Source organism: Bison bison, unplaced genomic scaffold, assembly GCF_000754665.1.
Source record: "Bison bison bison isolate TAMUID 2011002044 unplaced genomic scaffold, Bison_UMD1.0 scf7180017864456, whole genome shotgun sequence".
Taxonomy (NCBI): Eukaryota; Metazoa; Chordata; class Mammalia; order Artiodactyla; family Bovidae; genus Bison; species Bison bison.
Window position 1 is genome coordinate 22,616,370 of NW_011495018.1, and position 26,454 is coordinate 22,642,823.

Genomic DNA, 26,454 nt, shown 5'->3' on the forward strand with positions numbered 1-26,454 from the left:
GTTCAGGATGGGGAACACATGTATACCTGTGGCGGATTCATTTTGATATTTGGCAAAACTAATACAATTATGTAAAGTTTAAAAATAAAATAAAAAATAAAGTAACGTTAAGGTACTACATACAAAATTAAAAAAAAAAAAAAAAACTTAAGACCTAACAATCTTGTATGTTAGGGTGTCCAATTATAAGAAAAACAAACACATATTTCTGTGAGTAAACCTGTCTGAAGTTCCTTTTAAGTTCTTTGTAAAATATTGCATTTCACTTTTCTTTTGATTCTCAGGAGTTTCAGTTTATCTTTTTACTAGGTGAGAATACCTTCCTTAAGCTTTAATTTTCTGAGCGTATTTTTTTTACTCTCTATCATCATACTTCAGTTTTCTGCTTTTCCTTCTGCTCCTTCTCTTCCCCTTCTTTCTGTTTCAACTCCAAGCTTCACATTATGATCTGTCTGAATATTCTTTCCTTCCTTATCCTTGGTAGTAGAGTTATTTTGGTTGGTTTGTTGTATGTTTTGTCTTCATATCTGGGCATTTATTAAATGGTCTTTCAAATATTTTGAAGTGTTATTTAAGGAATAAGTAACATTTATAAATAAGTTATAAATTCATAGAAAATATACATAAAGTAAATGTACAAACAAAATTCTTGAAAGATGACATTAGGTGTAATTCACATTTATATCAAGCCCAACATCTATTATAGTGGCTAATACATCATAAGAGCTCAGTCACGGCTTGAAATTGAAAATTACACTCCTTAAGGCAAACAATTCATTGCCTTGGCATGTGAGATGCAGGGAGGTACAGAATAGATTGCCTAAATTTCTGATTTCTCAGATATGTCCCATGTTCTTCTTCACAGTATAACTACATATATGAATCAGTATAGAGTCACTAAAATTTGTCAAAAACTCAAGACAGATGGGCATATATCTGAAACTGGAGGTCTTAGTAATGCCTGGGTTGAGGTTCTATCTCTGTCACTTACTAGCTGTGTGATCTTTGAGTAATTCACTTCTATGAACTTAAATTTGCTCACCTTCAAAATGAATACAGTAATATAATCAAAATGAATTCAGGTTTCACTCAATCAGCATTTATTGAGTGTCTATCACATACATCAACTGATGTAGTCTTCACATCAGCTGCATGGTTTGGTATCATACACTTTACAGAGAAGAGAAACCAAGGCTCAGAGAGCTGAAGCAATATGCCCAAAGTCACACAGTTTAAAAAGGAACATGATTTCTCCTGCTCATTAAGTGTTCATTCAGAAACCTCCTTTTTTCTTTTTACAGGTTTATTCACATTGTGCTCCCATAACAGCAACAGGTGTATCCTTATTTTAGCATTAATATCACTTGTACTACAATTACATGTAATAACAATACGTAATACACGTAGTATATGCCAAGAACTTTATGAGGTCCTTTATAGTTAGTATCTCATATGATTTCACTATCCTATGAGACAGATACAGTTTATATTTGTATAATTTGGATGAGGAAACTAAGGCACAAAAAATGTGAGTTCCCTGAGATCATATATCTAACCTCTGGAAGAACTAGGATTTTAATCTACATCTCTATCTGACTCAAATATTTGAAATCCTTCAGAGTTCCTAAAATTGCTTGCCAAGAATTTTAAAGGACAAAATTCATGAACAAGAGACCCAAGTGAACAATTTGTCATGGTTATAGCTACTGAGGAATATAGTAAATAGTTATAACATCCACACTGATGTAGATTTGAATAATACAGCCAAACAACCAAGGGACATGCTTTCCAAATTGCGCTGTTATCTCTATAAATTACTGTAAACACAGAATACAAGTAGATCAGATGAGATCCCAGTAGTAGCATTAGGAGAGAAATTTTAGGTGTTCAGTAAGTATGTGCTGTTTGACTGGTTAACCAAAGTTTTCCTGCCCTATTCTAAGAGGGAATCTCTGAGAAAACAAAACAATCTAGCTCTTTGTCTGCAAATAAAGACCCCATTCTCCTAATGCAATGAATGAAGCTATGAAATATCAATTTGGTATGGATACTTCCACTTGGCCTGTTAGATCTTGCTGGTTGTAGGGATAACTTAAAATGGAGGTAATGACTTATCTAACTGGATGAAAGTTTGCAACATCACGTATTGCTAGGAAACACAGACACAGATTTATAAATTTGGACATATTTTTCAACAGACTCGAGAAATTTAAATTCTTCCCAGGTTTTAATAACACTGTGTACAATGAAAAATATTACCCTTCTCTATGACTGCATTTTGCTTTAACCACACAGAGACTTTATTCTCCCACTGGGGAAACATCCCCCCTTATTGGAGTTCCATTTGGGGTCTTTATGTCCCATGAATGTATGAGGGTTTTGGTACAAAAAATTTCCATTGCTGCTCTAACAAGAGGAATATAATGTATTTATTTATTACAACAATAAACACAGCTGTAAAATGGACCATAAAAATAAATGACATGAAAATTTCTGTAACTAATGTGTCAGCTGTAATTGAGAAATAAATTAAAAGACCCATCTGCTTCTCACCATTGATTCTACTGTTTTCTTCAGTACTTAGGATATTTAAAATGAAGTCAGCATTACTCACACTGATTTTTCACTAACAAAAATGTCGCATTGATATTGACTGACTTAGTAATGTAATTTTGCCAATCCCTAACATAATGTTGTTGTTTCCAATACACTCAAATCTAATTAGTATATGAACTCTCTGGATCATTAACGGTATTTTCTCTTCAACTTATACTATTAGCTTTTATCTGTGTCGGTAACTCACAGGCTTTTGAGTGATAAAGGGAACAGTAATCTAATCTATTACTATGGTTATGACTTCAGAGAGTAGAAACAAATAAGGAAGTGAAAAACAAATAGATGTGTTTCATGTGTTTTAAATCATACAGTATAAACTTTGTGCCAATTTGGTTTAATGGTGAGGGTCAAAATAGCTAGTAGTTACTCGACTGAAGTAACTACGTCACACATTTCTTCTCATTATTAAGAATCTCACAATGAGATGGTATATATCAGCTAAGAGAAAACAGCTAGGATTTATTTTTTCAATCAATTGAAAAATTAACCCTTTCTTTAATGCTAAAACCATTTTTCCCTTAAGCCCCCAGGCATATTCATATCTCAGCCCAGCAAATTTTTTGCAACATTTTGGTGAGACAATGGGGATGAAATGCCATATTTGCACATGCTTTTTATAGAAATAAATCACCTTATTGTAATTGTAACAGAAAATATAGTTAAGAGAAACAGAATAGTCACCCAGATATAACAACCCCTAAGAGTTCCTTGTTTGTATACTCCAATGATCATTGTTGTATAAATAATCACTGTAAACCACGGTGACTTGAAACAATGACAACATTTATTTTGCTGCAACATTCAAAAGTCTGCAGTGTGTGCGAGGCTGGTGGTGGGTTCAGCTCCTCCTTGTTCACTGCCATGGTTGGGGGTGTTTTGACTGCTGGGACTAGAACCATTGGCAGACCTCCTTGCTCAAATGTTGGATTCTCTCTGTTTCTGGGACCTAAGCTGGAGCTGTGGCTGAACAAACTACATGTCCTTTCTATGTAGCTGTTTGACTTCTTTGTGGCATAATAATTGTGTTCAGGGGAAACATTAAACTTTATTCAGACTACACAAGTGTTTCTACTGTCTTATTCTCTTTTCCAGAATCCAATCCAAGATACCACATTATCTGTTCAGCCTTCTTAGTCTCTTAAAATCTTTAATAGGTTTTCGGTTCTCGTCTGTATTTTGTGATGTTGATACTTTTGAAAAGCACTGGTCAGGTAATTTGTTGAATGTCCCTCAAACTGGTTTTCTTTACCTTCTCTGGAAGGTTAAATTGAGGTTATTCATTATCAAAGGATAACACAAAGCTGTTGTGCCTTTCTCAGTACATAATATCAAAGAGCTGATCCTGTTCATACATTTGGTAAAGTATATCAGGTGATGTTTACCAGGTTTCTGTTTTATAAAGTCACTATTTTTCCCTTTGTGGTTAACAAGTGGTTTGGGAAAGATGCATTGAAGCTATGGAAGTATAGTATTTCTCCTTAAACTCTGCCCTCTAAATTTGGCATTTATTGGTGGATCTTGCCTGCAGCAATTATTCCTGTGTTACCTTATGTATTGTCTTTACATTTTAGCCTTGGAAGTCACACTGTCAATTTAGTCACAGTTACAGCCCCTCTTAAATAGTGAGATAAGATGTATTGGCTGGCCATCTCTAGAAATACAATCTACTGTAGGCACTTTCAATATTTTTTCCTTCTGCATTTACAGTTTCTTTTTCACACACAAAAAAATGGAATGGAAAAGTGCTTTCGTATGACTTATTTTCTTAATAAGATAGAATAAGGATATTTTCATGTCTGTGAATATAGATGGCTGTGATGATTTATTTATTTGTGATGATTTAAATATACACAATCTAAAATTTATCATTTCAAGTGTGTAATTCAGTGCCATTAAGTACATTTGCAATGCTCACAGCCATTTACAACCATCAACACTATCCATTTCCCAAACTCTTTCATCATCTGAAACAGAAACTTTGTACCCTTTAAACAATAACTCCTCATTCCTTTCAGCTTCTAGTGGCCACTACACTACATTCTGTCTCTATCAATTTGCCAGTTGTCAATACTTCATATAAGTGGAATCATACAGTGTTTGTCCTTTTGTGTCTGGCTTATTTTACTTGGCACGATGTTTCCAAGGTTCATCCATATTGTAACATGCATCAGTATTTCACTTCTCTTTAAGGCTGAATGCTATTCCAGTTTAAGCATATACAATATTTTTCCATGCATCTGCTTATGGAAGTTGGAGTTCTTTCCACCTTCTGGCTATTGTGGATAATGCTGCCATGAACACTGATACATATTTCTTTGAGTCTTTACTTTCAATTTTTTTGGAAATTACTCAGAAGTGTAATTGCTGCATCCTATAGTAATTTCTGTGTAACGTTTTGTGCTGTGCTAGGTTTTCAGTCATGTCTTTGGGGCACTATGGACTGTAGCCTGCCAGTCTCCTTTGTCCATGGGATACTCCAGGAAAGAATACTGGAGTGGGTTGCCATTTCCTCCTCCAGAGGATCTTCACCCACGTCTCCTGCATTGGCAGGCAGTTTCTTTAGCGCTAGCACACCTGGGAACCCACCGAGGAATCACTAAACCGTTCACCACAGTGACTATCACTTTGCTTTCCCTCCAGCAAGGAATAAGTGTTCCAGTTTCTTCATGTCTTTACCACCATATATAACTTCATTTTTTAGTAAGTCTTCCAATGGGGGGGGGGGTGATATCTTATGGTAGTTATGAATTACATTTCCCTAATGACAAGTGATGTTTTCATGTATTTTCTGGCCATCTGCATATCATCTTTGGAAAAATGTCTATTCCAGTCTTTTGCTAATTTTTTAATTTGGTTGTCATGATGGCATTTAATGGTTACATGTGTCTAGTTGCTTATTTGTGTCCGACTCTTTGCTACCCCACGGACTGCAGTCTGCCAGGCTCCTCTGTCTATGGGGATTCTCCAGGCAAGAATACTAAAGTGGGTTGCCAGGCCCTTCTCCAAGGGATCTTCACAACTCAGGGATCGAACCCAGGTCTCTCGCATTGCAGGCAGATTCTTTACTGACTGAACCACCAGGGAAGCCCAAGAATACTGGGGTGGTAGCCTATTCCTTCTCCAGGGGATCTTCCCGATGCAGGAATCAAACAGGGGTCTCCTGCATTGCAGGAGGATTCTATAACACTTGAGCTACCAGGGTTGCATAGCTATTAGTTATTAAACCAGGAGTATCTTTCTGGACATATATTATAGACACAGAGACCTTCCCACTGTAAGCAGGCTAAGAATGAGGCTGCTAATTGAGCTTCTATGGCTGACCCAGGCTCTGTTCTGCACATACCCACTTACAGCCTGGATCATACTCCAGTGCCTCTGTTCTGTCTCCACTCAGCCAACCCTAGTCCTCTCCTTGGGTCCCACTGCTGAAGCCAGAGTTTCAGCACTCAGCACACATAGGTACCATAGATGCATATCTCTGGCTGGGGAGGGCAGCAAGGTAGCCAGGATTATCTGTGCTGTTTTTGCCTTATGCAAATCAGCTGCTGCACTCTCCTCTGAGCCTCTGAAGCTCCCTACCTGTCCCAGCTGATCTCCCAGCTTGGAAGAGGATTCCCAGGGTGAAAGAATCTTTCTTCTTTTGCAGCTCTCTCCCTTCAGGGGCAGAAGTACTGTTCTAATTTTTGTTTTTTACTTTTGTCCTACCTGGCTACTTGGTGATCCTTCTTGCAGGTTTATGAGATCTGCCAGTGGTCAGTAGCTATTCTGTGAGAATTATTCCACATATAGCTGTATTTCTCAGAGGAGCTGAGCTCCATTTCCTTCTATTCTATCATCTTACTTCCACTCCAGGTTATATGTATTTGAAAACATTATTTTTCATATTTCTCATGTGCCTATTGGCCATCTATATGTATGTCTTCTTTGCAAAAAGATCTATTTGCATGCTCTGCTCATTTCTTACTCAGCATTTTTTTTTTTTGCTGTAGAGTTGTGTGGGTCTTTTATATATTCTACATATTAATTCCTTACTAGATATGATTAGATATATGATTTCCCAATATTTTGCAAATATGTGAAAGTCTATGAATTGGAATAAAAGGTAAGACATGAATTGCAGGCTAGATACCCTCATCCCTTCTGCTATAACAGACATATCATCTGTATATCATGACATTAAGGGTAAAAAAAAAAAAAAGAGAGAGAGAGAGAGAAAATAGGAGAGAACTTCAAAATGAGGCCAAAAATAGAGTTAAGGAGGATCTTACTGTGTTGCCTTGGAGAAAGCCAGAAAGAGAAATGCTGTTAACAAGAATTGCCCCAAAGTATAGCAAGTCCATGAGGAGAAGCAGGGGTTAGGTGGTTAGATTTTCTTTTGGGGGGCAATATGTGTAATGCAATCCACACCCAACACCCTACAGCCCAAGTGTGTTATCTCCTTCTCTATTGCTCACTAATGCTTTGAAAGTGTGTTCTTCTGGATCCAATTTTCCAAGCAAACCCAGTCAAGGAGAGACTGTATCACAAATTTCATGAGCAGCATAAGGTGTGAAGTTTTGAATGACTGGACATGAAGTTACGAGGTGGGAATAAAATCTCACTTGTGTTAATGTTAAAGCATTTGCTTCCTTAGACCCATTTTACAGATGGAAAATAAAACTAACACTTCGTGTGCTTTGCCTTCTTAAGTAAGTTGCAGAGCAAACATGTCTTGATTCCAAATCCAGCTCATCAACTGGTATGCTTCTATTCATAGGTACATACATACAGTCCATTTCTTAGTTCAGAACTAAGGTTTGCACACTGACATCCACCTGGACTTGCAGGCTAAATCTTCAAAGCCCTGTGAACATCTAAACTTGCAGAGTCCTGTGATGGTCTAAGTCACAAGGACTGAGCTTTCAGGTAGCAGCACATGAGTGCAGAGGTGTCACAATCACCCAATTGACTATCCTATATGCTCATATCCACCATTGTCTCCTAGCTGAGGGCAGTCCCTTCATAAGCAGTGAAATGACCTGGAAACATGAAACATTGATGAGACTCTTCTCAGTGATGCCATACTTTTCAAATTTAATGATGAAAGAGAGGGAGAAAAGCAAAAAGGAAGATGATTACATTTCCTTTGCTTTGCACTTTGATGATCAGAACTCATTTTTTATTTAAAGTTCTCTCTAGGGCATCAAATAATCTACATGAACACAATTAAATGATGAGTCATCCTGTCTTCTCTGTCTTTTAACAGTCTCGTCCTTGGCAGCTTGTAACTTAACCATGCAGTTTTCTTCCATATCTATTTGAGCCTGATAGAAGCGGGAATTATACAATGTGGTGATTGTAGCAATGTGAGGCTGCTCAGGAACTGGAATTCAGAGTAAGCAAAGAATGTATCAGGTTTCAGGTGACAGAAGAGACCCAGAATAAACTATGAGAAGCAGGCATGTCTGGAAGAAATTTGTGAGTAATATCTTATTTATATCTCATTTACAAGTTACATTTTGGAGTTACTCAGTTTTATTCTCTTTTGTATATATGGTTAAAAACTTGAATGATTTTTTATTTACATATAGTAAGTGTATTCTATATTACAAAGATCTCAACTACAATTTTTTCATACATGGTTCTCTAGACTCTGTAGGTATCAGGCTTCTTCTGTAAGACTTCATTTTATATATTTCTAAAGCCCAACTGGATATAGTTGTACAACTAAAGGGATCTGTAAGATGCCACGTGAATACTTTTAGAGATATCAGAAAAAGTATGCTAGTCGCATCCTTTCTTGATGATGTCTTTGATCTTAACAGTAGTGCTCTGGATTCTTTTTTCTTTTTTTTTTGAAGTTGCTTCAAAAATCACACATTTATTATTCTACACTTTCTGAATATCAGGAGTTTGGGCATTGCATAACTGGATTCTCTGCTTTAGAGTGTTTAACAAGGTTGCAGTAAAGTTGGCAGCAAAGTCTGGGGTCTCATCTAAATGCTTGACTGAGGACAGATCTACTTTGAAACTCACAGAGTTGTTGGCAGGATTCAGTACCTCGAGGGTTGTTAGACTAAGGGCCTTAATTCGCACGGACTGTTGGTTGGAAGCTTCACAAAGTCTCTAGCTGTGTGAACTTCGGCAGTATGGAAACTTGCCTCATCAAAGTGCAAATGCCTGGTGGGCAAAACAGAGATTCTGATAGCATGGTAGGAGCCACAGTCTTCTGTACGCTAATCTTGGAAGTGGTACCCCACCACCTTTGTAATGTTCTATTGGTTATAAGCAAGTCATTAGACTACACTGCAGGGAAGAAGATTACCCAAGAATGCAAATACCTGGAATGAGGGAATAATTAAAGTGGAGCATTCTAGGGTCTATTTGCCACAACAACTATGCAGTTATTATTTTAATTATGTGGTTAATATTGTACTGATTTAAAGATATGGAAAGAAAACTGTTGGTAACTGCCATGTACTTTGTAAAGACATGATAAAAAACACCTGCAAATTTCTTCACCGTCCAATTTCTTATTTTACTTTAAAGAAAAAGGAATTCGAATTATAGATGATCCGTTACATAATTTATGCAACAAAAACCATATAGAAATTTCCTCAGCAATACTCAAAAAGGTCATATAAATACATCAAAAACATGGACAGCCCTAAACATTTTTAAGCAAATTAACTTTTGGTGTGGATATTAAAAAAAAATCTATAGAATCCACATATTAAGTGTCAATTATGAGAAATTACCTATCAAGATAAATGTTTCACAGAGATTTAAAGATATCTGTCAGTAACATTGTATTAAAGGGCAACTTTACAAAATACGAGCCTGAATATATATTTTCTTGCAAAAATACAATGTCATAAAAATCAGGACAAGCTGTATCTATATTCAGAAATACTGGATTTGGGTTTGGTCCTAAAGGCCATATAATTTAAATGTTTAGAGATAGTATCATTTTATCATATTGCAACCACCATATTTCTGAGCTCTCTATATTTCATTTCAAATCTGTTTGTAAATAGAATTGTTCTGAGCTTATCTCTGCTTTGGTGAATCTTATCAAATTCAGCTAACAACAGCTTACCTTTTCAATATTCTGCCTTGAGATTCCCTCGTACAATGCTTTATGTTCATATGGTACATTTCTGCCTTCACACTGTTATCTGTCATAACCATTAATATGCCACTAGTTAAACCAAGGCACACAGTGAAGCCCAAACTCAGTTGGGAGAGGGATTTACATTCCACAAAACCTGTGGCTATGGCAGTAAGGAAAAAGTGTGGATCTGTTACATAGTAATAATAAAATGGAAAGTAAATAATTAACCTACCATTGTATTAGACTCAAGCTGGGTCAATCAAAGTCCTATCCTTGGGAACAGAGACTTGAAAACTTGCTTTCGTCAATATCGTCTATACAGCAGAGCACAACCATTCCATATAAGATTTGGGCAAAGGAAGCCTGACTAAAGATAAAGAAAACTGAAGCTGCTTTTATTTGTCTCTGAAACAACTATATCTTTACTATATATTATAATTTTTAATCTTTAACTAGTTCAAGTGATACAGTATAACTTGAAACCAAATGTGCTCAACTAATGTGGAAAGGCAGGGTGTTGCTGAAGCCAAAGTCGTGAATCAGTTCCCACAGAGACCAGCTTCCCAGCCCCAGGCAATCAAACTACTTGGTCTCTTTAATTTGCTTTACTTGTGAAACTCAATGGAGGGAGTCTCTGAGTGAGCCCATTGTCTTGGGGAATTGGTATCTTCCACACAATAGCATGTGAAGACCACCCAAAGGTGAATGAATAATTCAAGATACCACCACTCCATTATTAGAAAAGCAATTCAAAATGCACACCCTACAGGGAACATGAGCAACTTGTTAAGCATACATTGAGCCTATTCTTTCTGGGTCTAGATCTAGCATGCTAACTTCAAGATTATTGAATTTTTCTTATGAATGAAAAAAAGCAAGAAGTCATAGAATGAAAAGGGGACAAAAACAGTTTACTCAATAAGTTCAAATGGGCTTTACAGGTAGCAAAGATTATATCTATAAAACACTGCACACTGAGGTTGGGGTTGACTGAATCCTTTCATGATATGCATCCTTACATGAAAGTTTCTGCAGTCCTTCCTAGGCCAATGGGTTAGGGAGTCACTCACCGGGTATTCATCACATTAAACCCAATAACTTAATGCAGTATAATGTAGTGGATAGAGTGGATCCTCAAGTAGTCCTACCTTAAGTGATAGTAGTTCTCTTTGGTCTTGCATTGGGCAGAGCACTTTGTGCACTTTCCAAAGCCTCTAGCCCCAGTGCAAGAGCCACGAAGTCAGAGCCAGCTTACGGGTACTTATTAATGAACCTGGGGTTGATGAAATTTGCTATCTACAGAATCCTAGCAGCCAAATTTTAGAATGTGTCTTTTTTCTTGATGTGCACTTTAGAGACTTTTATTCCTACAAGGAACACTTCACTATTTGCAGAAAAATTCTTTTTCTAGGTCTAAATGTCAGAAAACTGATCCTATTATACTTGCCAAGCAGTAGAGGCAGGGAGTTCCATATAATAGCATAGAACCTACTGATCGTGTGATGATTAACTTTTCTCATCACAAAGACAGAATGAAATTGAAAATGCCACAAAAATAATGAAATATTACAATGAAAAAGTCAACAATTCACTGTTCTTATACAATGTTTCTTCTAGTAGTTTCAGAATCTCCTTAATTAATGTAGAAAACACAAGTTTTCTTTACTTGGTTAGTTCACTCCACACGAAGTATAGGAATACTGGCCTCAAAATTGGAAAAATATGAGTTTGAATATAACAGCATGGCTTAGTAGCCTTTTCACTTTAAGTCTGATTTTATTATCTGTTAATAGGAGATAATAAGCCCCTTTTTTAAAGAACTGTTTTAAGGAAAATAATACACTAAGGGAATTTTTTTTAGTGTAGTGTCTGGCTATAACAAATACTTCTTTTGCAGTTACTACTTTATTATATTTTATTTAATGTGTAATTAACATTGCATATGACTATACCCTTGTTGAAAATTAATTTTTATAGGTAGAAATTAAGTACATTACCCAATGGCATTTATCTTTCATTCATTCATATACAGATATTTACTAGACTAGGTCAGGTCTATTCCCAATCAGGCTCTGAGTTTTTCAGTCATGTGTTTATCGAATTCTAAGTTAGAAAAGGTCTTAGAATCAGCTGATGTAGTATAAACTTTCACTTTATAAATGAAACAAAGACCTCAAAAAACAGTGTGAATTGCTTTTCAAGGGAATTAAGCTGGGGAGTGACAGCTGTAAGTAGAGTCTCTGGCAGACTGTTGCAGTAATGACACTCATCTGCTGCTGCCTCCCTATGTCCATGCCCATGTCCTTCGGTAGTGTGTCACCGTGGCTCTGGGTTTACACATGTGGCTTGCTTTGGGCAGTTAGACAATAGAAACCTGGCACATAAAGAGGCTTCAAAAAGAATTGTGCGTTGGAAGTTGAGGGCTTCCCCAATGGCTCAGCTGGTAAAGAATCTGTCTGCAATGCAGGAGACATAGGAGACATGGGTTTGATCCCTGGATCAGGAAGATGCCCTAGAGGAAGAAAATATCAGTCTACTCCAGGATTCTTGCCTGAAAAGTCCCACGGACAGAGGAGCCTGGTGGGCTACAGCCCAAAGTGTCAGACATGATTGAGTGACTAAGTTGGAAGCTCACGTATGTGGAGTGATCCCTCCTAAGAAAATAAATCAATAAAAAATAAGGCAGCACTTCACTGTCTTATCCCATTAATTTGTATGTATCTTGCGATCTTGCTACTAAGATATAAAGAAGTCCATCTACTGTAAATAAGAGACTATGAGGGGAGAGACACCAGTGATCCCAGGTATTCCATACATTCCAGTCATCCTAGCCAAGATCCTACCCCAAAACAGCCAAGCCATAGCCCAGTAAGTAATGTGTAATTCACACCAATATAAGAAGGTGTTCTTGTTTTTTTTTTTTTTTTTTTTTAAGTCATTCTTTCATAGGGAAGTTTGTTAAAAAACAAAATCAAATGGCTATAGAATTAATTACAGTTTACTTTGTGTTCTGCCATCTAACCTGGTGGTGGTTTTTTTGCTAAGTCGTGTCTAACTCTTGTGACCCCGTGGACTGTAGCTTTCCAGCCTCCTCTGTCCATGGGATTCTCTAGGCAAGAATACTGGAGTGGGTTGCCATTTCCTTCTGCAAGGGATCTTCCTGACCCAGGAATCGAACCTGGGTCTCCTGCATTGCAGGCAGTTTCTTTACCAAATGAGCTGTGAGGGAAGCCGTCTAACCTAGGGGCTGAAATTAAAGATAGGGTTTTCTATGAGTTGACTTCCTAATAATTATTTCACACTAACATAAGTGGATTAAGGGTTTGATTTATTTTTTCTCCCTTTTAACTCCATTTTATGCACCTAAGCTTAACTTTCAAGTCTCATAAACAGGAAGCAGGTACAGGGGTGATTATGAGTTTCTTTCAGACATTAGTACAAAGTAAAACAAATCCATTGCTTCCACAACTTCTAAAAAAGCAATTGTTTTGAAGAGTTCACCACAGGTTCAAATGTAAAAATGAAAATATACTCTCAGAGTTCTCACACACCCTAGGGTCCAGGAATGCCTAGCAGAAAACCAAAGGTAAAACCTAGAAATAACACTACTTAAGTAAACACTAGTGAGCAAATCTAGACTACCCGCACTGTCAAGATCCAATTTTTATTCAAAGCAGAGAGAAGAAAAAAGAAAGATAATTTATCTATTACAGTTCTATGAAAAACATGCTGTGACTGCTATGATATTCCACCAGAGAGTATCTGCATCACACAGCTAGATCTGAAAATAATGATTCTGCTGCAGTCCAGCACTAGGAAAAACGCTATCGGGAATAGGATTCTAGACCTTGGGAATGACTGTTACTTGGATGTATATATAACAAGGCTATTTTAAAACTTAATATTCCTTTATAAGCACTATGTTTTGGGTCATGTATCATGTTGGCCAGCAGAATAGTGGGAGATAGACCACAGTCTCACTGACCTTGGTCTACTTAACCTTATTGGATAGATGAGGCTGACTACAGTCTAAAGATAATCATCACCTGAAGCATCAAAATGTCATTACCATCTGAGTAAAACAGACAGTGAATACAAGAGGAATCCAACTGAAGGGATCTCTGTTTGTTGGGGAAATTATGGAAGTACTCATAAACTGGTTCAGTTAGCCCATTCTCACTGAAACCCACTTCTTGAACCCTTCAATTTAGACTTGGTGGTAATCAGTTTGGGGTGTATGTGCTTTAACTACTGCTGAACTTCATATTTCATCTTTGGGCATTAGAAAAGTTGCAACTGTAAGCTCCTGTTTTTAGATCTACCATTCTGATTGTTCAAAAAGAGCCCTAGAAGCTCTTCCTCAACTCAGCCTTAGCATGGTGATAATTGTGCTCCCACTTGCATACATGCTAAGCCCTATTGTCTTCCTCCTGCAGACTTGTCATTCTTTATTCATTCTCACTTCTCCGCATTTTAAGGTGCCTTTATCTGAATAATGCCTCTTGAGCAATTATTTTCCTCCCCGTATTAGGATTGCTTATTTTTACACAAACCAGTGGAAATTCTACTGATTTTTTCCTTTTACTCATAATTTTTTGGGGAAAAGAGCTTCTAAAAGATATATATGACTTTTATATACCTATGAACTACCAGAGAATCTCTTTAGTCTTATAATGCACTTGGCTGTTTGAATTTAAATATCACAGCTATCTAGCAGTTACAAAGATAAAAGTGTTCTGAGAGCCTCTTCATTTCCCAAGATATATGTTGAAGCTATTATCCTTAAATAGTATTGGAAGCATTATTTAAGAGTGCACTGACTCCTGCAGTACAGTCCTTTCTCAAAATGTTTACATTTAATATTATAAAATGGATATATATTTTATATATACATATGTATATTATATTATATGCACAGGTATGTGTGTATGTATATAATGAGGAAAGTACAGAGTAGAAATGGAATGATGAGGAGAAATTAAATGATTATGTAGTCTTGTTTTAGCTGTAGGGAAGAAAGTATGTGTATTTGTTTTTGGAACATGGGTTTGAAGACTCAAACAGGTTCCTTGGTGGCTCAGAAGGTAACGAATCTGCCCACTTTGCAGGTGGCCAAGCTTTGTCCCCTGGGTCATGAAGATTCCCTGGAGAAAGGAATGGTTACCCACTCCAATATTCTTGCCTGGAGAATTCCATGGACAGAAGAGCCTGGTGGGCTACAGACCATGGGATCGCAGAGAGTTGGACATGACTGAGCGACTTTCACTTTTTTTGATGACTCAAGCAGGCAGCAAACTAATTTACTTATGGGAAAGGTTTTATTTACTCATTTCAAAACAGATAGTCATTAAAGGTTCTATTCAGCTATCCCCAGATGTGTCACATCTTATGATAAATAGGCACTTTTTTATTATAAGCTAGAATATGCATATTTATTCAACAAAAGCATGCAGTAGGTGCTAAGATGGCACTAATGCTACAGTAATAAACAAAAGAGAGGAGGACTTTGGCTTCATGGAGCTTAAAGTACAACAAAGGATGTATTTATATATTTTCTACTGGGAGTATATTTTATTACACCTATTTTAGGTAAAGTTCTGTGTTGTATGGGAACTCACTCACGAAATAAGGGGACCTGATGTGATGGTGATTTTCCTGAGAATATTAAAATTATAAATGCTCCGAAAAGTAAGTAGAAAAGAAAAAGGATGAAGTAGGGAAGAGGAGGAGTCAGTAAAATCTAGAAAACTGTTGAATGTGGGACTCCTGCAGCAGGAGAAGGCATGGCACATTTGACGAAGTCCACACTGGCCAGTGTGGCCAGAAGGCAGATTAGACTGGTCAGAGATCAGTCCGGAGAGACAGACAAGAGCCAGATCATGCAGTGCTCCCTTCATCACATTGACAGATTTGAGTTTTATCCCCAAAGTGATGTAACCCTTTGCATTTGAACTTGCTGAAGTTTGGAAACTTCAACACATTACATATATAAAATACAGGAAGGCTTAGCTTTGAATTAGAGCATACCTCAAACTGGCTTGCATAAATAATGTTGTGAATTTTTTCTCCTTTTTATATATCTTTCCCAAAGGTACCCTAAATTTTTATCTGATACTTTTATCTTTATAATATTCATCAAGAGAAATTGTCCTTGACTGCCAGAATAGACTGGCAAAGAAAAAAGAAAAGAAAAAAAAAAAAATGGTTCCATAGAGCTATCTTGTCTTCTGTATGTCTGTTCTTAAGATGCTAGTTTTCCAAATGCACTGCTTTGAGGTTGAGTAATAAAAGTTCAAAGATGATAATCATAGAAACATAATGAGGGTGGTTGAGATAAGTGAGTCTCAGTGAGAAAGTAATAAATATTAAAACCTGGAGGAGAATTCAATTGTTTCCCCCACTCCCACTCCAAATGTTCCCATGGCTGATCTCAGCCATGCTATGCCTGTTAACCTGAATAGAAATGGATATTTAAATGCATTAAATATTAATTTGAGGTTAAAAATCTGAAAATTAAATATACCCCTAGATGTTGCTAAAGTCAGCACCTTGCAGATCATTTCAGCTAAGAAAGTGGCATCAATTAAGGACAGCATTCTCCACTGATTCCAATGATGGTGCTGCTTTTCAAGATTCAACTGCAACTATTTTTCTCTCCAAACAGTCTTTTCTTTGGATGCAACCTGACTTCACCCACTTCCTTTATTCCCTGGCAGGTGTTCTATCAGTGCTGCTTCCCCCCACAATCCCTCATCCTATTCACCTGCCAAGCGCTTTCTTTTCTTTTTCCTTTTGACTTCCATTGATTTCTTTATGGAGGTGAAATTTTGCAGAGGTAATTTTCTCAATAATTGAGCCCAGGTATAACATGTTATATCAAGAAGAACTTCATAACCTTCAATTCTATTACATGACAGAAGAAGTTCCAGGGAGCAACAGTAAGAGGCCAAAAATGTAAGTTATTTAAAACTCAACTGGACAAAGTTTGGATGGATGTGCTGTCAGGAATTTCCTAGTTTCAGTCATAAGAGAATTAAAAACACAAAAGATCATAAAAGGGTTTTCTGCTCACTTTTTCTCTAAGCTGAATTCTATAATTTCTGCTGATCAATTATATTAAGAGACAAGAGTCTCCACTTTTCTGATGACAAATTTATCTAGAACAGGAAGAAAAGATGGATGAGGGTACTAAAAGTCATTAACTCATGAATGAATATCTGAACTCAGAGTTTGGAAACATGAATCCTAATTTTAGCTCTCTTCCTGACTGTGTGATCAAAGAAAAAAGTTGTAAGGAAACAAGTACTTGAGTCCTGTTAACATCTTCTGATAAACAGGTTTGATTATTTATCATTTACGCAGTGTCCATCCAAAAAGGGTTCAGTTCAGTTCAATCCCTCAGTCGTGTCTGACTCTTTGCGACCCCATGAACCGCAACATGTCAGGCCTCCCTGTCCATCACCAACTCCTGGAGTCCAGCTAAACCCATGTCCACTGAGTCAGTGATGCCATCTAACCATCTTATCCTCTGTCATCCCCTTCTCCTCCTGCCCTCAATCTTTCCCAGCATCAGGGTCTTTTCAGATGAGTCAGCTCTTCACATCAGGTGGTCAAAGTATTGGAGTTTCAGCTCCAACATCTGTCCTTCCAATGAATACCCAGGACTGATCTACTTTAGGATGGACTGGTTGGATCTCCTTGCAGTCCAAGGGACTCTCAAGAGTCTTTTCCAACACCACAGTTCAAAAACATCAATTCTTCAGTGCTCAGCTTTCTTTATAGTTCAACTCTCACATCCATACATGACTACTGGAAAAACCATAGCCTTGACTAGACAGACCTTTGTTGACAAAGTAATGTCTCTGCTTTTTAATACATTGTCTAGGTTGGTCATAACTTCCCTTCCAAAGAGTAAGTGTAAGTGATCTTAAATTAGTATTTTTTTGCCATTAAAGGATTAAGGTGATTTCTCTCCTATCCATTTACTAGTTCTAACTATTACTACTTACTAATACTATGACTAATACCACCACTATTACTAAGTCTATGATTATTATTATGGTCATACCAGCCTTGAAGAAAATTCCAGAAAATCACCCTAACCTAAATTATGTGTAATATATACTTTGAATCTTTAGTAAAAATCCCATTATGGTTTAATTGATCAATAGTGTAATTAAATGGAATTCCTCATTTATGGGGCATTTTAACAGGCATCCTTTCATTGAAACCTCAGGAAAACCCTGAGTAGTGAATACTATTATCAATTTTATGGAAAATGAATAAAAGTAACTTCAGAAAGAGGAATGGTGTGTTCAGAGTGAGAGTAAGTCCAAACTCAAACCTGCTTGCATTCAAAGTTCTTCTATGTATCTTCCCTTCTCAAACATTTTGGGGTTTTCCTTGTCTAAAAACATTCAGATGGCAAATTGTATATGTGAATTATACTTTCTTTCTCCTGTTTCCTCGTCTATACATTCTGTTCCAAAGCAACACACATAAATATATACAGTATTATAATAAATGGCTCAGAAAAAAAGACTTATTTGCTAGTATTTATTTCAGAGAAGGCAATGGCACCCCACTTCAGTACTCTTGCCTGGAAAATCCCATGGACGGAGGAGCCTGGAAGGCTGTAGTCCATGGGGTTGCTGGAGGTCAGACACAACTGAGCAACTTCACTTTTCACTTAAATGCATTGGAGAAGAAAATGGTAACCCATTCCAGTGTTCTTGCCTGGAGAATCCGAGGAACAGGGGAGCCTGGTGGGCTGCCATCTATGGGGTCACACAGAGTCGGACATGACTGAAGCTACTTAGCAGCAGCAGCAGCAGCATTTCTCATTTACAGAGAAATAACGTACATTCCTTTGAACTGTATGCCTTTTGGTTGAAGTAAGTTAACCTTTCACCTTATTGGCCAAGAACTTAATCTCTTCTGTCTGATCACTCTGCAGAATGCTCTGATCCCTACTTTCCTTAAACAATTTCATTCACCCACTATAGCAGAGATCATCACATGTTTCACTATGATTTAATTTTTAAAAGTCTGTAAGTGAAGAAACAATGAATATTTTTGGTTAGTTTCAACAGATAGAGATGGTAATATGCATTTTTACTAAGCATGAGCATGAGAAATTTGCAACTGTCTAGAATGCATTGCTTATGTCAGGGAATCATCAAAAGCTATCAATCCTGATCCTAAAAATAAAAAAGATTAAATAAACTGACAAAAGAAATGCTGGTGGATTCTTTACCAACTAAGCTATCAAGGAAGCCCAATGTGAATACAGCCAAAAAGAAAAAGTTACCTCTACAGTAAGAAGTTTTCTCCATTGTCAAGATGAACTAGTTTTACATACACAATAATGAAATGAATGTCACAGATAATATGTTTAATAAAAGAGGAAAGACACATAGTGCGTACTGTACAATTGTACAGATGATCTTCAAGAATAAGTAAGGCGATTGAAGTCAGAATAGAAGACGCTTCTGGGGAAACACTGGCTGGGAAAGGGCCCAAAAGAGTTTTTTGGATACTACAAGTAGTCCATATCTTGTAGGTATTTACACAAGGTATATGCATGTAATATTCATTGAGCTTTATACCTAAGATTTATGCACCTTACTCAGTGTATTGTGTATTCCAAATATGAGAGAAGGAATAGATCATGAAAGGCTTTTTCATTTATTTGTAAGACTTTGTCCTACAGGAAATGGAAATCACCAATATGTATATTATTCAAGTAATTGGTTATATTTGCATTTTGAAGACTCTTTGCTAAATCTCCAGAGGATTGATTGAGCTGGAGTCAGATTGTGCTCCAGAAGCTATTTAAATAGGCCAACTGAGAAGTGATGAAGGCAGAGAAATAGAGAAAGGAGGCAATGACTATTAATAGTAACTAATTAATACTTGACTTTGGAAAACAGTAAAAGAAAAGTTAAGGGTTATTGTTGATCATCTTCACCAAGATAATTAAAACTAGATGATCCAATAATTCAAAACATTTAAAGATGAGCTAATTGTCTTCCTCCTATATATCTTGTGAAATGTGCAAATATGAGTGTGATTCACCTGGAAGATGTCTTGGCTGGTGAGGCAAGCTTATGAGTCATTAGCATAAACATATTTTAAGCCATTGTCATGTTAAAGATTATCCAGAGATATTATTTAACTTAGAAAAAGAAGGCTAGGAATAAGAATTTGAAGGGATATAAAGAATGAGCAAAGAAATAGAAAATGAGGAAGCAAAACAAAGAGAAACAATAAGAAAAATAGAGAATTTTCCAAGTAGTGCTAGTGGTAGAGAACCTACCTGCCAAAGCAGGAAACATAAGAAAAGCATGTTCGGTCCCTGAGTCGGGAAGATCCCCTGGAGGAGGGCATGGCAACCCACTCCAGTATTCTTGCCTAGGGAATTCCATGGACAGAGGAGCCAGTTAGGCTACATCCCATAGAGTTGCAAAGAGTCGGACATGACCAGAATGACCTAGCATACACACAGGAAAAATGGAACATCCAAATGGTAATGTGAAGGCAAAAGAATGCCAAAGATTAAATGGTCAGTGATATTTGGTATTAAACTTGCAAGGTTCCAGGTAAAATACAGATCTAACCTTTTCCATTGAAATCGGGTATTAGTGGTTGTCAGAGTTGCTTGTGAGTGAAGAGAAGCTAAATTGGTAACGTGGGTAGAAATGGTAAAAATGATTATAATGAATCATGGTGGGGACATGGAGATGAAACATAGAAACTGAAAACAAATGTTGAAATAAGTTTGAAAGTTAAAAAATCAAGGTTAAAAACTAGAATCATGGGGTTCTCAATGAATGCTACTTTTATAGACAGGTTTGTGGAACTATCTCTGAGTCCAAATATAATTGAAAGACAAAAATATAAAAAGAGAAGATAGAAGAACATGGGATTCAATGCCTTGTGGAATAATTAGTTTTGGACAGAAATGTAGCCTTCTATTCCTTTGACAATGTAGACAGGGATAGACTGTAAACAGACACAGAGGAGACAGCATGTTTAAAATTGTTCAAGAAAGAGGAGGTGAGGGGGTAAGTCAAAGATCTAGAGAAATTAGAGAAGGTTTAGAACAGACACTGAGCAGAATAAAGAGGAATTATAAGCATGCTCTCTTCCTTTTATCCTTCTCAACATTTCAATATCTGACTTGAAATATTGAAACATGGTAGTAGATAATCATTCAGATTTTAAAATAATTATAATATAATGTGAATAAAATGCTACAACCCTCTTTTAAAAATATACTGACTGTTCACTGACTCTAACTCCAAGTAAAAGTAGAATTGGATGTTAACCAAACCCTCTCAATGTCAGCCCTGCTTCAGAATCCTTGCTTCAGACAAGATAGAACGAGGGTGAGGAGAGTGAGGTACTCAACTCAGACACAAAATTTAAGGAAGTATCAAACAACACAGTAATCAAATAAAGGCATGCCTTCTTATCCTGTGCTTTGCTTTACCACATGTTACCAATATTGTGTTTTGTTTGGTTTTGGTTTTTACACATTGAAAGTTTATGGCAGCCCTATATTGACTGCAATAGACTGATTAGTCTATTGGTACCTTATTTATCAATAGCACTTACCCTCTTCATATCTTACTGCCACATTTTGGTAATTCTCACAATATTTCAAACATTATTATATTTTATGGTGACTGATGATCGATCATCTTTTATGTTATTACTGTAAAAAGATTACAACTCCCTGAAGGCTCAGATTGTGATTAGCATTTTTTAGTAATAGGTACTTTTTAACTAAGGAATGTGTGTTGATTTTAAGACAAGGCGATTGTACATCGAATTGACTACGAGATAGTGTAAACATAACTTTTATAGCCAGGGGAAGCCAAAACATCTGTGCGACCCACTTTATTGTGATATTTATTTTACTCTGGTGATCTGGAACCAAATCCAGATCAATATCTCTGGTGCTTGCCTATATAGTATGATAAAGCAATATCTTTTAAAAATTCAAAATTCCTGCAAAAAAGCCACACTGAACAAAATACAATTTTAATGACTGTAGATCCTATGACCTTGTCTCACTCCCTTCACCTTAAATTCTACCCTGCTTATGAAAGTCAGCCAATCTCTAAACCAGCATTCCATCACTGTGCCTTTAAATCAGGCAATCTCTGAACCCATGCATCCCCAAAATACTGTATAAAATGGTCCCCTGGTTTGTCCTAAATGACTGAGTTCTGCAACCGAAGTTTCCTTTGCTTAGCAAATACAGCATAGAGTTAGAGCTTTTCTGCAGGTGTATTTGCTGATCTCTTTCTTCAATTCAAGAATAGTAGTGGGGCATCTATATTTCTGTGTTAGATAAGGGTTCCTAACCTAATCTTGTCATTAATATACTCTGGACTTTGCTAAAATTGAACCATTTTTTTGTTTTGCTCCCGTTAAACATACTCTAGGATTTGTAATAAAAAAAATATTCTTTTGGATATTTTCAATGAGAAGGTTATTGCAAGGAGTCATAGAAATAAATTTGAGGTTGCTGTGGCCATGGCCTTTTAACTGTGAGGGATAATAGCAAGCCTTGGAGAAAGCCCAAAGAAATAGTTTGGCTTCTTTCATGATGAAGCCAAAGCACTGATTACTTTTTTTCTTTCTTCTTTAATACTGAAGATATAAAAATTTAAAGGTAGAAGTTTTTTTGATATCTCTCATAAAATAGGAAGTTAATCTTTGAAGCCTTATAAATTATCTGCAATTATGACACTCCTTCAGTTTTTTTTACTCTTTTTTTTTCTATTGAAATATACATCTACAATATTGTATTAGTTTCAGGCATACAAAAAAGTGATTTAGATATATATTCTTTTTCAGATTCTTTTCCTTTATAGATTACTACAAACTATTGAATATAGCTCTAAATCAGGAGATTCAGATTAACATATTCACACCACTATATATAAAACAGATAATCAATAAGGACCTACCTATATAGCACACACTCAGTTATTTTAAACAAAACAAAACTAACAAGCAAATAATCTGGGGAAAATACATTATTGTGAAATTGTGTCAACCATTGTTAGCTTGGGATGCTAATAAAAATAGAAATAATCAAGTGCTAATAATGCTTAAGGTTGTGCTCCTTATTTAGATTTTCTTTCAGCTCTGTGAGGCAGATGCTATTAATATTATTAATTTTACAGATGAGGCAACTGAGGAGACAGCAGTGCAAGTTTCAACAGCTATGATCTAGAAAAATCAACATTTCAACATGGGCTATTTCTCTCTAGAGCCTACATCCCTAAACATTATGGCCTCTGGCTTATAAAATATGTTGAACAATATTTTAAAATTAAAACAGGACTAGAAACTTAAACACATTTGGGTTTTGTTCTGAGGAATATGCCTCAACAATTGCAAATCATGAGTATCATTGCATAGAACACTGAATGGTGGTACTATGAAACAACACAGTAAGTTACTGTTTTGAAGTTAAGTCTTAGAGATCATAAATATACATGTCAAGGATGATTTAAAATATTGGTTTAAAATGAAGTATATGATAGCTGTGGCTTCCCCGGTGACTTGGCGGCAAAGAATCCGCTAATAAGGCAAGAGCTACAGAGATGCGGGTTTGATCCCTGAGTTGGGAAGATACCCTGGAAGAGAAAAATGGCAACACACTCCAATATTCTTTCCTGGAGAATCCCATGGGCAGAGGAATGTGACGGGCTACAGTGCATGGGGTCACAAAGAGTTGGACATGACTGAGGTAACTTAGCACACACTTGTAGCTTAAGACTACAAGTTTTTAGTATTTACATTGGATACTGATCTTAAAAGTGCTGGGTCTCAAACAACTTTAGGAAATATCTCTCTCTCCTCTTTATAGTTTTTATGTCATTTAAAAGTGGTTCTAACTATGAATTTCCTAAGATTCTGTGAAGACTGTAAACGTCCACCCATATTTGTCCCTCATTTGTAGTACTAAACTGCTTTGTAATAACAACTCCCTTGCTGTGGTAATGGTTCATATTGTCTTAAAATTGTTTAGTATGTATTTCCTCATTATGAATCAACACATTCCCTTATATTTAAGGAGGTCAAATATTTGAGCTTGAATTCTTTTTATGCCATCCACAAAGAAATTTTGATTGTGCCATATTGCTATTCAGCTATGGAGTATCTTTCTTTAGCAAAGATTGCGGCCAAGCCATCTGACAGACAGTTTACCTTGTTCTGTTCTGATAGCATGTGGTTCTCTTTAGCCCTTATGTCATCATCTGTGTTCATGTCAAAGGGCTTGGTTTCCCTTATGATGCATTGAGACCTATTGCTGTGGGCATGATAAGCACCTGAAACTTGATGAACATCTAAACAGACTGATCACAGGTCCCCACATCTACTAAACAGAAGTAAAATTAGCTGTTCCATTCCTTTCCCAGAGAGGAGATAACTGAGTTTTCTCATTTCTTCCACCTAACTATTAATATTAGAACATACTGTAGGAAGCATGCTGCTTCTTCACAGTACTTAATGGGACACCTGAATATATTTTCTAGCTTCAGTTCAGTTCAGTTCAGTCACTCAGTCGTGTCCGACTCTTTGCGACCCCATGAATTGCAACACACCAGGCCTCCCTGTCCATCACCAACTCCCAGAGTTCACTCAGAATCATGTCCATCGAGTCAGTGATGCCATCCAGCCACTTCATTCTCTGTTGTCCCCTTCTCCTCCTGCCCTCAATTCCTCCCAGCATCAGAGTCTTTTCCAATGAGTCAACTCTTCGCATCAGGTGGCCAAAGTATTGGAGTTTCAGCCTCAGCATCATTCCTTCCAAAGAAATTCCAGGGCTGATCTCCTTCAGAATGGACTGGTTGGATCTCCTTGCAGTCCAAGGGACTCTCAAGAGTCTTCTCCAATACCACAGTTCAACAGCATCAATTCTTCAGTGCTCAGCTTTCTTCACAGTCCAACTCTCACATCCATACATGACCACGGGAAAAACCATAGCCTTGACTAGACGGACCTTTGTTGGCAAAGTAACGTCTCTGCTTTTGAATATACTGTCTAGGTTGGTCATAACTTTCCTTCCAAGGAGTAAGCGTCTTTTAATTTCATGGCTGCAGTCACCTTCTGCAGTGATTTTTGGAGCCCAGAAAAATAAAGTCAGCCATTGTTTCCACTGTTTCCCCATCTATCTGCCACGAAGTGATGGGACCGGATGCCATGATTTTAGTTTTCTGAATGTTGAGCTTTAAGCCAACTTTTTCACTCTCCTCTTTCACTTTCATCAAGAGGCTTTTTAGTTCCTCTTCACTTTCTGCCATAAGGGTGGTGTCATCTTAAAAAGCCTTAAAGGCCAGCTCAATGTATGGAAGATGTTTGCCATACAGGCAGCAACCTCACCAGGCTGTCTGCTACTTCCCAATGTTATCAGAATCTAGCCTGATACTCATGATATATTCCACTCCTTACTGATGTCCTTCATGAATAAGGGTGAAGGGAAATCAACAATCTGTCCATCAAGTGTTCAGTGCTAATGTTATTTTACTTCTGGTTCCCCCACATCCTCTAAACTCCAGGCTCTAGCTAGCTGCATGACTCTTAGCACCCTGATATTCTTTCCCTGAGTAATGGAATTCAGAAAATGTCACTTGGAATTGATTCTCTATGTTCTGAAACTGGCTGGTTAATAGAAGAATTGTGAAATAGTCATAAGACAACCAGGATTATAATTAGGTATCTTGAGGTCTCAGTTTCTTACTTTGGGCAAAGCATGCCACCTGGATATCATCTTTCTCCTCTGTAAGAGGAATAGTTTGATCAAAAGATCTCAAGAAGTATTCAAGATAAAAATGTCTAAATCTATGATTGCATGCATGTCAATAAATTTCATTTTCATCACAATAGTTTTGCTAGTAGAAGCTCAGCACCTTAAATATGACTGGGCCATTCCTAAGGATGTGCTCCGATTATTTAGTTTCACTACTATTGTGACATGACACCTATTTAACATCCCTATAAATGGGTCATTGATTTATTTGTGTATACACAGTCAGCAAATCTTAGACACCAGGAGTTAAGGAAAGAATATGGCTTTATGTGTCAAAAAACCAAGGGATCAAATGTAGGTGTTTTCATAGGTCATGTACTTATATCATTTACCTTCTCTTTGCCTCAATTTCCACATCCATAAAAATTATGATGGTTATACCTATTCCCAAAATTATCAAGAGGATCACATGATAATATGTGTGAAGAATTAAGCACACTGGACCATATCTGCACTCATGACAGTCTAGTTTTTTCTTGACTTGTTTTAATTGCTTCCTTCCTTAACATTGAAGCTGGCTGAGTCTTATAAGATCAATAATTATCCATTTCTCAAATACATTGCTTGTCAAAACTTAGGCTGAATGAATATCTCTTCCTTTCAAGTTCTCTGCCTCAGAATTCAAACATATAAAATCATTGGAAAACACTAATGGCATTCCTCCTGCAACATGCATAGACAGTAAAATAAATTACATTTTATGTTTTTCAGGAAATACTATGCAACAAATTATGTTTGAGAAGTATATGTTTCAGTTCAGTTCAGTTCATTCGCTCAGTTGTGTCCGACTCTTTGCGACCCCATGAATCGCAGCACGCCAAGCCTCCCTGTCCATCACCAACTCCCGGAGTTCACCCAGACTCATGTCCATCGAGTCAGCGATGCCATCCAGCCATCTCATCCTCTGTTG